The sequence below is a fragment of the Erinaceus europaeus genome, chromosome 2 (assembly GCF_950295315.1).
Source record: "Erinaceus europaeus chromosome 2, mEriEur2.1, whole genome shotgun sequence".
Lineage (NCBI taxonomy): Eukaryota > Metazoa > Chordata > Mammalia > Eulipotyphla > Erinaceidae > Erinaceus > Erinaceus europaeus.
In genome coordinates, this window is record NC_080163.1 from 62,742,266 (window position 1) to 62,758,927 (window position 16,662).

General features: G+C 40.3%; 1 long non-coding RNA gene across 1 annotated transcript in view; it reads left to right on the top strand.

Annotated features, from left to right (window-relative positions):
* The first annotated feature begins 10,289 nt into the window (after positions 1-10,289).
* LOC132536942 (uncharacterized) overlaps positions 10,290-16,662 on the top strand; it is a 29,023-nt gene continuing 22,650 nt past the window's right edge. The window contains exon 1 of the long non-coding RNA XR_009548469.1: positions 10,290-10,614. This is a non-coding gene — a long non-coding RNA (uncharacterized LOC132536942). The remainder of the gene's footprint in view (positions 10,615-16,662) is intronic.

The following is a 16,662-nucleotide window of genomic DNA, read 5'->3' on the forward strand; positions in this document are numbered from 1 at the left end:
TAGAGACAGAAGTGGGGGGTGGGGGGGGACCTGGCATACTACCCAACAATACACCACAGCATACAAGCCTCCTCCAGTGTCGTGGGAACTGAATTTGAGCCTGGATGGCATACACATGACAAAGCAGCACAATAGCCAGGTAGGAACACTTTTTAGGAAAGGCCAGATTAAAAAATTATTTTTGGTTTTTTTTTTTCCTTTCTTTCTTTCTTTCTTTCTTTCTTTCTTTCTTTCTTTCTTTCTTTCTTTCTTTGTATCAGGATAGCTCTGTCCTGGTCTTCTAGTGGAAACAACTGTGAACACAAAAAAATCTGAACATGGGGACCAGGAGGTGAGGCACCAGATTGACTGTACACATTACCATGTGCAAGGACCCACTTCCCACCTACAGGAGGCAAGGTTCAGGGTCAGTAATTCAGGGCTGCAGGAGTCTATCTTCTCTCCCCTCTCTCTTTTTTTTTTTTTGTTTGTTTGTTTGTCTAGTGTAAATATAGGCTTTATTTTTTAAATGTTTTCATTTATAAAAAGGAAACATTGACAAATCCATAGGGTAAGAGGGATACAACTCCACACAGTTCCCACCACCAGAACTTTGTATCCCCTCCCCTCCCCTGATAGCTTTCCTATTCTTTAACCAAAATGATTTGAGGGGGAGGATGAGGAGGAGAGGGCTGCTCACTCATCCATCCTTCTGAGTGAATTCAACTGGGGAGTAAGGGTGTTAGGGCAGGATGCCAGGAGACTAGTCAGCTCCCTCACCCCTTGTAGACCCAGCTTTTTGTGCTCCAGACCTTTAACCATATTCTTATTCTCACTGTCACACCTCCCCATACCCTCTCCACATCCAGAATCCACTGCTTACACTCAAACCCCAGTCTCAAAACAATAATAACAACAAACAAGCAAGCAAACAAAACAACAAAAGCCTTGTGTTAGAGGCTGCTTTTATGGAAATCTGAAAGAAGACTTGATATGCCTTTAATAATGATGTTTTTTGTCAGCAGTCATCTACCTTGTATTGCTATATTCCACTAAAACAAATGATGTTGTGGAGATTAAAAAAAAAAAAAAGAAAGACTTTGAAGTAGACAGGGTTGAATTCTAATTCTAGTTCTGTGAACTTGGGTAACTGGGGCCTTTGTTTCCTTAGCGGTCAAGTTAAAGGATCAGAGTGCACAGAGGTGCTTTACCAGTTTATGACGCCGTAGAGTTGGATCCATGGTTGTCATGCCAATCTTTAGACAGTAAGAAAAAACAGACACATTCATCATCTTAATGTTTTGTAATGGGTTTTCCCCTCTCTTTCTTGAGATGGCGATAAGGAGTAGACGGTAGCAGTGGAAAAAAAAAAAAAGACCTTGTCTTAAAATTACCCCAAACCTTTACCTTTTTGTTGAGCTAACTCATCTGTTCCTTCTTTACTACCCACTACTCACTCCCCTCCATCTGAACTCACCTGTGCCTCATCTTAGTGCCCACTTTAGAAAACCATGCTTATTTTATCCAGAGAAATAATGGGCTTCATCTCATGTGGTGTGGCTCAGGGAAGTTTGCTCAGAGAGACTTAGAAATTTTATTTCTTCTTTTTAGAAACTATTTATGGAGCCAGCAAGATAGATCACTTGGATGTTGGGAACACTGGTTTACTTACAGTGAGCAAAAGGAATTATAGGACATGAGTATAATTAGCATACGGCTGATGTCAGCCTTTATTTAAGGGCATACAATAGGCATATGTAAACTTACAAGGGATGGGTGTATGGGTATAAGAAGTTTTTTAAGCAAGAGTCTGACAGGAGTTCAGCTTTTCTTTTCTTTTTCTTGGTTCTCTTCTTGCCTCCATTCCACTGCTGCCATTCCTATCTGATCTCATTCCTATCTGAACCTTCAATGCTGCTTCCCTTGGGACCTGCACATGTTGAAGGAAGCTGAATGCTGGTGAACTAAGTTTAAGAACTAGTGGTTCCAGCCAAATTTCTTTCTTTCTTAAAAAAAATTTAATTATTGGATAGAAACAGAGAGAAATTGAGAGGAGAGGGGGAGATAGAAAGGGAGAGAGACACCTGTAGGGGGAAAGCTTCATGAGTAGTGCAGTCTGCAGGTTTCTATCTATCTCTCCCCCTACCTACCTGCCCCTCTTTCAATTTTTCTCTGTCCTAACCATTAATAATAATGATAATGAAAAAGGCATTTCTTTCCTCTATTCTCCCAGGTCAAATAGGAATACCAAAGAAGACCATCTGGGACCCTAACAAGACAGGACTAGAATGACTTCAAAGCCACCAAATCACAGGTGAGTACAAACACGTGTGGCTCATGGACAGAGAGGAGCCTAGGGAGAGATTAAGTGGCTGGTAATAGTCTGGCAGTTTACCAGTTGAAATACCACCTCCAATCTGTTTCACCAACAAAAAGATGGCTAAAGGGAGGAGAGGACTCCCCTAGACTCACCAAATGCAACTGTGAGTCTCCATTGCTACTGCCCTCAGAATCTGGAGTAGCAGTAGGGAGGCCCTGTGCTGACACCAGGGGGCAGAGAACTATAGCAACAAAAACAATAAAATATCTAGGAATAAACATAATCAAAGAAGTGAAATAATTTTACACTGAAAATTATGCGTCACTACTCACGGAAATTGAAAAAGACACAAAGAAGTAGAAAGATATTCCATGTTCATTGGTTGAAAGAATTAACATAATCAAAATGAATATACTCCCAGAGCCAGATACAAATGTAATGCTATCCCCATCAAGATCCCAAACACATTTTTTAGGAGAATAGAACAAATGCTACAAATGTCTATCTGGAACCAGAAAAGTCCTCGAATTGCCAAAACAATCTTGAGAAGAAAGAACAGAACTGGAGGCAACACACTCCCAGATCTCAAATTGGATTATAGGGCCATTGTCATCAAAACTGCTTGGTACTGGAATGTGAATAGACACACTGACCAGTGGAATAGAATTGAGAGCCCAGAAATAATCCCCCACACCTATGGACATCTAATCTTTGACAAAGGTGCCCAGACAATTAAATGGGGAAAGCAGAGTCTCTTCAACAAATGGTGGTGGAAAAAATGGGTTGAAACATGCAGAAGAATTAAACTGAACCACTATATTTCACCAAACACAAAAGTAAATTCCAAGTGGATCAAGGACTTGGATGTTAGACCAGAAACTATCAGATAGTTAGAGGAAATTATTGGCAGAACTCTTTTCCACATAAATTTTAAAGACATCTTCAATGAAACTAATTCAATTACAAAGAAGACTAAGGCAAGCATAAACCTATGGGACTACATTAAATTAAAAAGCTTCTGCCCAATTTGTAATAGCCCAAACCTGGAAGCAACCCAGGTATCTAACAACAGATGAGTGTCTGAGCAAGTTGTGGTCTACATACACAATGGAATACTACTCAGCTATTAAAAATAGTGACTTTACCATTTTCAGCCGATCTTAGATGGACCTTGAAAAATCATGTTGAGTGAAATAAGTCAGAAACAGAAGGATGAATATGGAATGATCTCACTCTCAGGCAGAAGTTGAAAAACAAGATCAGAAAAGAAAACACAAGTAGAACCTGAAATGGAATTGGCATATCACACCAAAGTAAAAGACTCTGGGGTAGGTGGGTGGGGAGAATACAGGTCCAAGAAGGATTCAGAGGACCTAGCGGGGGTTGTGTTGTTATATGGGAAACTGGGGAATGTTATGCATGTACAAACTATTGTACTTACTGTTGAATGTAAAACATTAATTCCCCAATAAAAAAAAGAGAAGAGAAAAAAAGAAAAAAAAATTAATTTAAAAAATAAAATAAAATATTTTTTAAAAAAAGCTTCTGCACAGCTAAAGCAACTACTATCCAAACCAAAAGACCCCTCAAAGAATGGGAGAAGATCTTTACATGCCATACATCAGACAAGAGTTTAATAACCAAAATATATAAAGAGCTAGCCAAACTCAACAACAAGAAAACAGATGACCCCATCCCAAAATGGGGAGAGGACATGGACAGAATATTCACCACAGAAGAGATCAAAGAGGCTGAGAAACACATGAAAAAATGCTCCAAGTCTTTGATTGTCAGAGAAATGCAAATAAAGACAACAATGAGATACCACTTCACTCCTGTGAGAATGTCATACATCAGAAAAGGTAACAGCAGCATATGCTGGAGAGGTTATGGGGCAAAGGAACCCTCCTGCACTGCTGGTAGAAATGTAAGTTGGTCCAATGCCTGTGGAGAACAGTCTGGAGAACTCTCAGAAGGCTAGAAATGGACCTACCCTATGATCCTACAATTCTCTCCTGGGGATACATCCTAAGGAACCCAACACACACATCAAAAAAGATCTGTGTACACATATGTACTTAACAGCACAGTTAGTAATAACCAAAACCTGGAAGCAACCCAGATGTCCAACAACAGATAAATGGTTGAGCAAGTTGTGGTATATATATACAATGGAATACTACTCAGCTATAAAAAATGGTGAATTCACTATTTTCAGCTGATCTTGGATTGACCTTGAAATATTCATGTTAAGTGAAACTAGTCAGAAACAGAAGGATGAATATGGATGATCTCGTTCTCAGGAAGAAGTTGAAAAACAAGATCAGAAGAGAAAACACAAGTAGAACCTGAACTGGAATTATTGTACTACACCAATGTAAAAGTCTCTGGGGTGGGTGGGTGAGAGAGTACAGGTCCAAAAAGCTGACAGAGGCCTAGTGGGGGTTGTATTGTTATATGGAAAACTGAAATATTTTATCCATATAAAACTATTGTATTTACTGTCAAATGTAAAACATTAATTCCCCCATAAAGAAATTTAAAAAAAAAAAGGCTTCCAAGGAACAGTGGTTTCATAGTGTCAGCACCGAGCCCTAGCAATATCCTGGAGCGGGGAAAAAAAAAATCTCACCACTGACCCCCAACGTCAAATGCTGGAAGGAAATTTTTGTTTTAATTTATGCCAAATGCCAAATGAAAGTAGTTATTATGCATCTACAGGGTGCCAGGGATGGTGGTAAGTATAGGAGTTCAATGGTGAGGAATTGATGGTCATTGAGCAGGGAGATAGCACTTGAGTCAATAATCTCTGCAATAAATATAACACTGCCAGTCATGGAGAAACCATACATTCAAGTGTGAAATGTTTGGCAGGATCCAGCACCACCTGTGCGGATGAAGATGGATGGACTTTGCTGAGGGGTAACACTGAGGCTGAGAGCTGGAAGGGCATGGGTATTTGGCAGTGGAGGAAGGAGAGACAGATGTGTTCAGAGCCTGGGTAGAGAAAGTTAAGTAGAGGAGCTAAAGACAAGAGTGGCTCAGACACTGGGTTTGAAGGGGAGATGTAGGTGGTGGAACTGGTGACAGAAGCAGAAGTGATCATTTCACTCACTCACTTGCTGGCTCATTTATCCAACATTTAATGAATCCTTAAGCTATCTGGGATCATTTCCACACAGCAAGTGAGACAGAGTTCTTGTTTATGTAGAGAAACTCAAATCCTAGTGGAGAAAGATAGATCATTCTAAGGCAGTGTAGAGGTCATGACAAGAAGAAAAAGCAAACAAGGAAGCCTTAGAAAGAAACTTCAGTGAGGTAGGTCAGAGACCCCAGAAAGGACCTAACTTCAGTTTGGCATTTCAGATACTATAAAGTGTATATGTGTGAGAGAGACAGAGACAGAGATGCAGAGAGAGATGGAGAGTGATAAAGAGAAAGCCCTAAAGTTTAGACTCATTGTTGGGGAATATGTGAAGAAATACTGGCCTCAATTTAAAGACCACTTCCTGCATACTCTATATTGTCTTATAACCATCCACTTGTAATTCACATAGACCAGACTGATCATGTGGTTGGTTTAAAACGGTCGTGCCTTTTAAGTTGTCGGTGAACTATTATAAAATGTATTCCTTCACACTTCCTCTTTTCCACCAGTGGAGGTGCCAGTCGTTGCTTCTATAGTCCTAGAAGTATGCAAGAAGAGAGGCACATATAGAATTACAGTCAAGATCAAGTGCAACAGACATTCATGTCAGATGACGAGTTTCTGAATCAGCATTGTGGCCATAGCACTATCAGACTTGAACTCAAGTGTCACCTATTCTCGATGCCTTTGGGGGTGGGAGTGGGGGGGGGGAGAACCCACTGGCAAAAATAAAAGCACTAGATTAACACTTTGTTCTGATATATTTGCTGGGAGTTTGATAGCAAACCTTGTTAGTCTAAGTGGCTGTAGCAAGAGAACTTTATAAGATTTAGAAAAAATATGACTTTCAGGTCAGAGGATCTTCCAAGTGCCCTTGGTCCACTATAACCTTTCTTAGGAAATACTAAGTATGCATTTGTCTCCTTATTCAACTATTGAAGTTGTGTGTGTGTGTGTGTGTGTGTGTGTGTGTGGTGACATAGAGGCAGACAGAGAAAAGGGAGTCTGCTATTTTAGAGTAATCAGAAGCTCTCTTTAGTGGTCAGAAAGGTGACCCAACAGAAAATAGGATTGATGCTTGAGAAATTCACAAGGACTGTGAAATACGTAAGGCCTCAGAACACCACATATGTTGGGAGCAGTGCTCTGGCCTCTTTCTCTTTTCTTACGAAATTAAAAAATGTATTTTATTTTATTTATTTATTTTAAAATTTATTTATTGAGTGATTAATGGTTTACAGTCAATAGTAAATTACAGTAGTTTGTACATGTATAAGATTTCCCAGTTTTCCACATAACAATTCAACCCCCACTAGGTCTTCCTCTGCCATCGTGTTCCAGGACCTGAATCCTCCCTGCCACCCCAGAGTCTTTTACTTTGACGCAGTACACCAACTCCAGTCCAAGTTCTTAGTGGTTTCTCTTTTTAAAGAAATCTTTAAAAAATATATATTCTTGTCACAGAAACTTTCTTTTTCTAGTAAATTTACTCCTCCCCTCCCCCCCCCCCCAGCACGTCTCCAGGGTTATTGCTGGGGCTCAGTGCCTGAACTATGAATCCACTGCTCCTGGAGGCTATTTTTTCCCTTTTGTTGTTTATAATTTTTATTATTGTTATTGTTGTTATTGCTGTCGTTGTTATTGGATAGGACAGAGAGAAATCGAGAGAGGATGGGGAGACAAAGAGAGGAAGAGAAAGATAAACACCTGCAGACCTGCTTCACTGCTTGTGAGGCGACCCTTCCTGCAGGCGGGGAACCAGGGGCTTGAACCGGAATCCTTACCCCAGTCCATGAACTTTGCATAATTTGCACTTAACCTGCTGTTTTACTGCCCAGCCCGTACAGAAACTCAAGTTTCTGTTCATAATGCAATGATGAAACTGAACTAAACTTCTTCCAGCTGGGAAGATGACATAATGGTAGAACTTTGGAATTCTAAGAAGGTCCCAGGTTCAATCCCATGCACTTTTTATGTTAGAGAGAGGTCTCTTACCATCTCTCCCACCACCCCACACCCTTCCCTGGCCCATCTCTAATCTCTATTTCATGAGGTAAGTAAATTAAATCTAAAACAAAATCAACTACAAAAATGAAACTTCCTGTGCTTCCCTAAACATTCCTAATTAAGAAATTCTGGAGGGTTCCCTGGAATCCCTGTCTACCTGCTTTGACCCTACCCCCAACACAGAAAACAGTTGTGTCCTCTTATACCAGGTAATTCAGATACCCTTGCAGCTGGGGAATAGTTCCAGTTCTAGCCTGAAGCTGGGCATAGCCTAAAACAATACCCCCTGGACATCCAAGCTAGAGGCTAAGCCCCTATCCATGTAGGATGGCACCCTCTGTGGGAGGGGCAGTACTGGGGTGACAAAACTCTCCTTCTAGTCACCACAATTCCAGGTGACCAGTGGAATGGTGGTGCCATCTGATGGCCAAGCCAGGGAATGAAGCAGGGACTGGAAGGACAAATGGGGAGAAGCCTCATGGCCCCCAACTCTAGTTAGGATATGTGATTTCACATCACAGCTCTGAACAAGGCGGCTCAAGAAGCTGCTGGTTACTGGGCCAGTGTCTACAGGCTACAATGGGGGAAGACAAATGTTGGGGACTTAAAAATATTTGGAGGAACCTACTGCATTTGTTACTCAGTACAGTTAGAGGGATTAGAGGGATAGGGAGTGAGTGCATGTAGGACAAAGAATCTCTCTCTCTCTTTCTCTCTCTCTCTCATATATATATTATATATCTAAGATATACAGAGCTATTCCTCACTTAGTGACCTACCTGTTTATCAATCACTAGGAGTTATGACCAATTTTCTCTGACCAGTTGGTGGTGTGGCATTGATGTGTAAGGACTTAGATCATGAAAGGGGGGCTGGACAGTGGCACACCCAATTGAGCACACACATTACCATGCACAAGGACGCAGCTTAGAGTCCTAGCTATTCACAAGCAAGGAGGAGACTTCATGAGTGGTGAAGCAGCTCCATGGGTATCCCTAACTCTCTTTGCCCTCCTAATTTCTCTTTGTCCTATAAAAAATAAAAATATAAGGAAAATAAAAGGAAAAATAATTTCCAGGAGCAATAGATTCATAGTGCCAGCATTGAGTCTCAGTGATAACCCTGGTGGCAATAAAAAATATATAAACAAAACAAAATAAAATAAAAAGAACTTAGATCATGGAAAATAGCAGCACAGTGGCTCAGCTTCCAGTTATTCTTTTCTTTCTTTCTTTCTTTTTTATTTATAAAAAGGAAGCATTGACAAAACCATAGGATAAGAGGGGTATAACTCCACACAATTCCCACCAACAGATCTCCGTATCCCATCCCCTCCCCTGATAACTTTCTTATTCTTTAACCCTTTGGGAGTATAGACCCAAGGTCTTTGTGGGACTCAGAAGGTGGAAGGTCTGACTTCTGTAATTGCTTCCCCACTGAACATGGGCATTGAAGGGTTGATCCATACTTCCAGCCTATCTTTCTCTTTCCCTAGTGGGAAAGGGCTCTGGGGAAGCAGAGCTCCAGGACACATTGGTGGGGTCATCTGTCCAGGGAAGTCTGTTTGGCATCATGCTAGCATCTGGAACCTGGTGGCTGAAAGGAGAGTTAACATACAAAGCCAAACAAATTGTTGAACAACCATGAAATTAAAGGCTGGAATACTGCAGATGAAGAGTTGGGGGGGGGGTTTCTCCTCTTTGTAGATAGCAAGTAGGCATATTTTAGTTATATTCCAAAGGGCCCCAGTTCTTTTTCTATCACCTCTCAGGTTCAGTCTTTTGCTGGTCCCTGTTCGGGCGCCAAATGCTGGGCTAGCTTCATTGATGGGAGAGAGACAACCAGGGACTTATGGCTGAGCTGGGAACGCAGTTCAATCTTTATTGATGAACAGGAATGCAGTGCAATCTATCTAAATAATCTCTATTCATTAGAAAATCCTGTCCTTTATATCTCCTGAGACGGAAGTGTCAGGAAGAGGAAGTATGTAGGATAGGGGGTGGGGAGAAGGGAAAAACATGCGAACTAGTGGGGATTAAATGGTGGAAAACAGGATGTGACTAGGAGAGGGAGCAGAGTGGAAAAAGAGCTCGAACCAGTGGGGATTAAACCAGTGCAGGTCTCAAACAAAACAATGATTATGTAAATAGACCACGGTGTTAAGCAGTGCAAGTGAACCTACCATGATCAAAATAGAAGGGGTCTTAGAAGTAGAATTAGAAGCAGACCAACAGTCTTTCTCCCACAGTCATTGGTGTACACTGTGATAGTGTTTATATGTCATGTGTTTGTATTGTACTGTGCATCCCATAGTATGATTCATTTTATCTATTTAAATAAGTTTGAAAGGTTGTAGATGATGAGACATTGGCATTAAACTATCTAAAGACAGTTGACAAACTCACTCAATATATCATACCAGAAATCCTAGTGAGGGATGGGACCTCATTGACTAATGAAGGCTTTTATTAGCCGTTTCAGGGACCAAACACCATTCTGAGCTGAAGACCATATATATAGCCTTTGAGGCTATTTATTTACTTATTTATTTGTTTGTTTGTTTCTTTGCCTCTGGTGTTATTGCTGGGCCTCAGTGCCAGCACTACAAATCCACTGCTCTGTGGTCATTTTTTTTAACAGGACAGAGAACGTGAGAGGGGAGGGGAAGATAGAGAGGGAAAAAGAAAGACAGACACCTGCAGACCTGTTTCACCACTTGTGAAGCAACTCCCCTGCAGGTGGATAGCTGGGGGCTCAAACTGGGATCCTTGAGTGGGTCCTTGCACTTTGTACTATGTGTATTTAACGCAGCGCACCACTGCCTGATCCCCAGGCTGTTGTCCATTTGAGAAGACAATATTAGGCCATAGAGAAGAACATCATCAAGATGATGGGTTTTGAAAGGAGATCACCTGGGATCTCAACAAGACAGGACTAGAATGACTTTGAGAAGCCACCAAATCACTGCAGCAACAACAATCACAGCAATAGCTACAACAACAGCTACAGCAACAATACAGGACTTCCAGAGGCGGGGATATGGAGCATCAGCATCTGTGTTTCTCCTCCTCTCCCGGGTCAAGTAGGAATACCAAAGGAGATCACCTGGGACCACTACAAGACAGGACTAGAACAAATTTTGGAATCCACCAAATCACTGGTGAGTGCAAACACATTTGGCATGTGGACAGAGAGGAGCCTAAAGAGAGATTACTGGGGCTAAAGCCCATATCTACTCCTGAGGGGCTGGTAATAATAGTCCGGCAGTTTACCAGTTGAGGCTGAGAGCAAGAGCTCCCCATTTTGAGTGTTCCTCCACCTTAGAGCTTTATAAGTAAAAGACAGTAAAAACTGAGAAACAAGCTAACCTCTCTCACAGGAACACCTGAATCATCTGAGCAGCCACAGATGACTCATTTGAACTTACAAGAATGGTGTTGCAAAATAAGTGTTTATGTGACAATTTGAATTTTTGAAATACCCACTCAACTTTACCAGCTCATTTTGCTTATGTATACCTGCTCTGATGAGATAAGACTGACACCATAGTTAGAGATTAGAGTGTACTGTTTAGATAAAGAATGTAATGTGTAATTTGTGCCCTTTGCTTTGCTCAAGATGTAAAGTGTAAGTGTTTTCCTTAGATAAAGTTTACATCCTGCTTGTGTAACCCTGCTTGTGTAACCCCTATCCCTTGAGAGTATAAAGCAGTGAATCTCAAAGTTGCTTGGGGCTCCTAGCCAGGGAATGGTCCCAGCTAGTGAACCTTCAGTGCTGAGTTCCCTTGTATGTGTGTCTTGTGTGTTTGTGTGTGTAAATCTTTGAACTTTCCTATCTGGGAAGCAATCTCAGCTAGTGAACTCTCAACGCTGAGTTCTGCTGTATGGGTGAGACTCTGCATGTGTCTGTGTGAATAATTATTTGAATGTTTTTAACCCAGGGAGAAATCCCATCTAGTGAACCCCCATGGCTGAGTTCCCCTGTATGTGTGTCTTGTTTGTCTGTGTGAATAAATTTTTGAATATCATTACTCTGTTCATGCCTATATTGGATTGTGATCAGGCTTGGTCAGTGGCTTCCTGACAAAGGCACCACCTCCAGTCTGTTTTACCAATGAAAAGACTGCTGAAGGGAGGAGAGGACTCACCAAATGTAACTGTGAGTGACCATTGCTACTGCCTTCAAAGACTGGAGCAGCAGGAAGGAAGACCCTGTGCTGACATTGGGAAGCAGAGAAATGACCAGGAAATTCAGGAGAAGATGTACACCCTGGTGGCCTAGCAGTGGGTCTCTATAGTGGGAATATTTCCACCTTGTTCTCTTGATGAAAACATGGTGAATAATTGCCTCAGAACCTACAGACTATAAATGGGACTTGTTTAGAAACTCACAGGGTCCAGCAGTGCTACTCAATTTGGCAGAGTAGCTGAATTAAGCCCAGATCTTTGGATCCTTGGGATGTGGGAGTCTCTTTGCATAAGCACTGTATTATCTCTCCTCCACCTACTTTATCTCTTGGTTAGGAGTGAGTGATTAAGCTAAGAAGCCTATTTATACTTTAAAAGCCCTCAGTCTCCCATAGCCTACAGGGAAGAAAAAAAAAAACAAAAGAAGCGTTAACAGCCACTGTGCTCCAACTCAGGGATTGAAATAATATTGAAAAAATTTGTTAATTTCCACAACTGTGAACTCTTTAAGTACCTTACTTAGACACAAGTCAATCCAGGCAAGAGTGATCACTAATTTGAAAAGTACTGAGAGAGGGACTTCATAACATACTATATAGAATGGTTAACCCAAGAAAAAATATTAGAGAAATGAACCAGGACAAAGGTCCTGCTAAAAGCCCCCCAAAGGATGAAGCATAGAAGAATGAGGTCAACATCCAAATGCTAGTTAAGGTAATAGTCACAGGAGTGAGTAAAGAGTTTGAAAGAATTGTCATCAGAAATGCAGAAACAATATATGAGACTCTGGAAGAAAACACTAATTACCTCAAGATTATTAGAGAGCTGAAAGATGAAATAGATGAGTTAAGAATACAACTAGTTGAACAAGCTAAAAGAGTATCAGAACAGGCTAGCAAAATAAATGACCTCCAAAAAACAGCAGAGGGGAGAGAGAAAAGAATAAATGAGGCTGAAAACAAAATTAGCAAGATCGAGGATGAGTTGGAGACAACTAAAAAAGAATTAAGAGGACCAGAAAGCTGGATCTGGGAAGAGAGAGGCTCCCAAATATGGGAAAGACATATAAATACTGTTGAGGGTAAATCCCATTGATTTGATCTGATCTGGGGCCAATATTCAGCTTAGGAGCTATGTGACCTCTGCATCCTTGTAGATCCGACCTGACATTCAATGCCCATGTTTAGCGGGGAAGCAATTAAAGAAGCCGGACCTTCCACCTTCTGCATCCCACAATGACCTTGGGTCCATACTCCCAGAGGGTTAAAGAATAGGAAAGATATCAAGGGAGGGGATGGGATACAGAGATCTGGTGGTAAGAATTGTGTGGAGTTGTACCCCTCTTATCCTATGGTTTTGTCAGTGTTTCCTTTTTATAAACAAATAATAAAAAAGAAGTAAGAGATATCAAAAAGAGATTAATGATACTGAAAACACCAACAGAGACATATGGGATGACTTCAAAAGAAATAATATATGCATTATTGGCTTACCAGGGGAAGAAGGCATTCTACAGGACATATTAGCTGATAACTTCTCTAGTCTAGACAACATCAAAGACATAAAGGTTAAAGAAACCCAGAGGGTACCAAACAGAATTAACCCATACTTAAAGACACCAAAATACATCATATTTAGAATGAAAAGGAAGAAGGATACAGAAAGGATCCTGAAGGCTGCAAGAGAAAAAACAAAGAGTCACCTACAGAAGAAAACCCATAAGGTTAGCAGCAGACTTCTCCACACAAACACTACAGGCCAGAAGAGAATGGCAAGATATCTATCAACTACTCAATAAGAAAGGTTTCAACCAAGACTACTGTATCCTGCTAGACTATCATTCAGACTAGATGGAGGCATCAAAACCTTCTCAGACAAGCAACAGTTGAAAGAATCAACTATCAACAAGCTTTCCCTGAAAGAAGTTCTGAAAGTTCTCCTATAAACAGTCGGACCACCATAAATATGCCCTATATGAGAACACTCTAAAAATCTACTAGAATGGCATTAAACTATCTTCAATCTTTGATATCAATAAATGTCAATGGCCTGAATTCACCTACTAAAAACACAGAGTAGGAAGATGGATCAGAAACCACAACCCAACAGTAGGCTATCTACAGGAATCCCACCTAACTCAACAAGGCAAACACAGTTTCAGAGTGAAAGGATGGAAAACTGTCATATAAGTCAATGGCCCACAAAAAGGGGCAGGAACAGTTTTTCTCATATCTGACATGATAGACTTTAAAATAAATAAAATTTAAAAAGATAGGGATGGACACTACTTAATGCTCAGTGGATCAGTCAATCAAGAGGACTTAACAATTATTAACATCTATGCAACTAATGAGAAGCCATCTAAATAAATCAGCAATATATTAACAGCAACATAGTCATAGTAGGGGACTTCAACACCCCACTCTCTCAACTTGACAGATCATACAGGCAGAAAATCAATAAAGATATGAGGGAGTTAAATGAGGAGATACATAAACCAAAACTATTGGACATTTTCAGAGTCATTCATCCCAAGAAAGTGGACTATACATTTTACCCAAATCCACATGGGTCATTCTCAAGGATAAACCATATGTTAGGCCACAAAGACAGCATCAGCAAATTCAAGAACATTTAAATCATCCCAAGTATCTTCTCAGACCACATTGGAATTAAACTAACACTTAACAATCAATAAAAGACTAGTAATAATCCCAAAATGTGGAAGCTCAACAGTACACTTCTTAACAACCCCTGGGTCAAAGAGGAAATCAAGGAAGAAATCAAAATGTTTTTAGAGTTCAGTGAAAATGAAGACACAAGCTATCAAAATATTTGGGACAGAATACAACATTCCTTCATGATCAAAACACTACAAAAAATGGGAATAGATGGAAAATTCCTGAAGATAGTGGAGTCTATATATAGCAAACCTACAGCCAACATCATACTCAATGGTGAAAAACTGGAAGCATTTCCACTCAGATCAGGTACTAGACAGGGTTGACTACTATCACCATTGTTATTCAACATAGTGATGGAAGTTCTTGTCATAGCAATCAGGCAGGAGCAAGGAATTAATGGAATACACATTGGAAGAGAAAAAGTTAAACTCTCCCTATTTGCAGATGACACGATAGTATCTAGACTTGTGTACAAAAATTATGAATCACTACTCAAGGAAATTGAAAAAGACACAAAGAAGTAGAAAGATATTCCATGTTCATGGGTTAGAAGAATTAACATCATTAAAATGAATATATACTACCCAGAGCCAGATACAAATGTAATGCTATCCCCATCAGATCCCAACCACATTTTTTAGGAGAATAGAACAAATGCTACAAATGTTTATCTGCAACCAGAAAAGTCCTCAAATTGCCAAAACAACCTTGAGAAGAAAGAGCAGAACTGAAGGCATTAGACTCCCAGATCTCAAATTGGATTATAGGGCCATTGTCATCAAAACTGCTTAGTACTGGAATGTGAATAGACACAGTGACTAGTGGAATAGAATTGAGATCCCAGAAATATGCCCACACACCTATAGACTTTAATGTTTGACAAAGGTTCCCAGATTATTAAATGGGGAAAAATGAGTCTCTTCAACAAATGGTGTTAGAAAAAATGGGTTGAAACATGAAGAAGAATTAAACTGAACTACTATGTTTCACCAAATACAAAAGTAAATTCCAAGTGGATCAAGGACTTGGATGTTAGACCAGAAACTATCAGATAGTTAGAGGAAATTATTGGCAGAACTCTTTTCCACATAAATTTAAATTTTAAAGACATCTTCAATGAAACGAATCCAATTACAAAGAAGACTAAGGCAAGCATAAACCTATGGGACTACATCAAATTAAAAAAGCAACTACTATCCAAACCAAAAGACCCCTCACAGAATGGGAGAAGATCTTTACATGCCATACATCAGACAAAAGTGTAATAACCAAAATATATAAAGAGCTATCCAAACTCAACAACAAGAAAACAAATGACCCCATCCCAAAATGGGGAGAGGACATGGACAGAATATTCACCACAGAAGAGATCCAAAAGGCTCAGAAACACATGAAAAAATGTTCCAAGTCTTTGATTATCAGAGAAATGAAAATAAAGACAACAATGAGATACTGCTTCACTTCTGTGAGAATGTCATGTATCAGAAAAGGTAGCAGCAATAAATGCTGGAGAGGTTGTGTGGTCAAAGGAGCCTTCCTGCACTGCTGGTAGGAGTGTAAGTTGTTCCAACATCTATGGAGAACAGTTTGGAGAACACTCAGAAGGCTAGAAATGGACCTACCCTATGATCCTGCAATTCCTCTCCTAGGGATGTATCCTAAGGAACCCAACACACCCATCTAAAAATGTTTGTGTATACCCATGTTCATAGAAGCACAATTTGTAGTAGCCAAAACATGGAAGCAACCCAGGCATCCAACAACAGATGAGTGACTGAGCAAGTTGTGGTATAAAATTACAGTGGAACACTACTCAGCTATTAAAAATAGTGATTTCTCCAGAATATAAGAAATACACATCTGCATTATATGTGTGTATGTACCTACATGCATAACTGAAAAATAATAGGAGTTCATAGTTGAGGCAATTATTCCAGGAAAATATTAAAAGCAAGGAAAGATCCTGACAACCCAAGGTGGCCACTAATTGTGGGTAGCTACTGATTCTGCTGGAAGTTGTCTGATTATGATAAGACTGCTGGTCACCGGACCCTACTAGAAGCACAGGGGTAGATGTGATACAGATGAATGCGAAAGATATTTATATTACAGGACTTGAAATCTTTCATGGAGATATGAAGCCTGTAAGTCAGCTGGAGGTGACTCATTCAGATGTTAGCTGCACAGTGGGATCCTTCACAGTTCTTTAGCGCAAACCCAGTCTGTCCTTGCATTTGTCCTGCTAAGTGTCTTGCTGATCAGCGTGTTTTTTCTATTTAGTCCTGCAAACCCTCATTGCTGGGATTGTTTGTTTTGCCATAGGAATTATCTTCAGGG